Source organism: Echinops telfairi, unplaced genomic scaffold (assembly GCF_000313985.2).
Source record: "Echinops telfairi isolate 266 unplaced genomic scaffold, ASM31398v2 ScPeMD7_70;HRSCAF=299, whole genome shotgun sequence".
NCBI classification, from domain to species: Eukaryota; Metazoa; Chordata; class Mammalia; order Afrosoricida; family Tenrecidae; genus Echinops; species Echinops telfairi.
The window spans coordinates 56,719,734-56,720,780 of NW_022103968.1; positions in this window are offsets into that span (position 1 = coordinate 56,719,734).

Sequence of the window (1,047 nt, forward strand, 5' to 3'; positions counted from 1 at the left end):
ACTACAAAAGATGATACATGTCATAGTTCAGTCAATACAGTTCATTAAAGTTTCCTATGATTTACCATTCTGTTGTCTTTTTTACATTCCTGTTACTATCACAAGGGGCAGTATTCACATCAACCACATGTGAATATAAAAAGACTGATCAGCATCCAGATTAAGTTCCCATGGTAAAGATAAATAAATATATTTTTTGCAGTAGTTGATGATTTTACATTTACCCAGTAATTATAATCCATAAAGTGTCATTTTACCTCCAATTCTGCTGCTTTCAACACAGCAGCTGCTTTCTAGACAATAGATCATCTCTGTACAGTAGCTGCTCTCTACACATGTGTGACTGATCTGCATAAGCACATTATAGTACCAACACTGTCACATACACCTGTACTTGTTTGGGGTTTATGTGATGGGGTTGATGTGATGATGTCATCACACCGGGTACTCATATGTGGGTGTGTTTGCATGTGGGTAGACCCACCTGGAGATGGATAGAGGAGGGACATCTTGCTTCCTAAGATCATCGGAAATATGTGTTTTATGATAGTCTTCGCAACCCCTATGAAAGGTCCATTCAATCCCCAAAAGGGTCCTGACCCACAGGTTGAGAATCGCTGCTTTGGGGCTATGTGTCAGAGTCAGCTGTATGGCAGTGAGCTTGTTTGTTTTGATTTAACCCTATAATGCTGAGCGCGAAACTTTCATAACATTTAATTAAAACTTATCTGGTAACAAAATTATGAAGCTTTTGGAGCCTGTGACGATGTTGATGAAATCGTTGCACTTTACTAATACAAATGCATTTTAGCAGCAAAATGCTTGAATAGTAGCACATGTTTTGACAGAATGTGCATTTGAAGTTAAGTGGTCATTTGCTTTCAGTGCATTTTAAGATAATTTTCAATCTAATGAAGTTTTAGTGTTGATGTTTTTTGCATATGTTCATAAAACTGTAGTTTTTATGTCAAAGATGTCATACTCATAAAAAACATATTTATTATATATTTCCACTTTTTCAAAGCATAATGACTTCATTACGTTCAT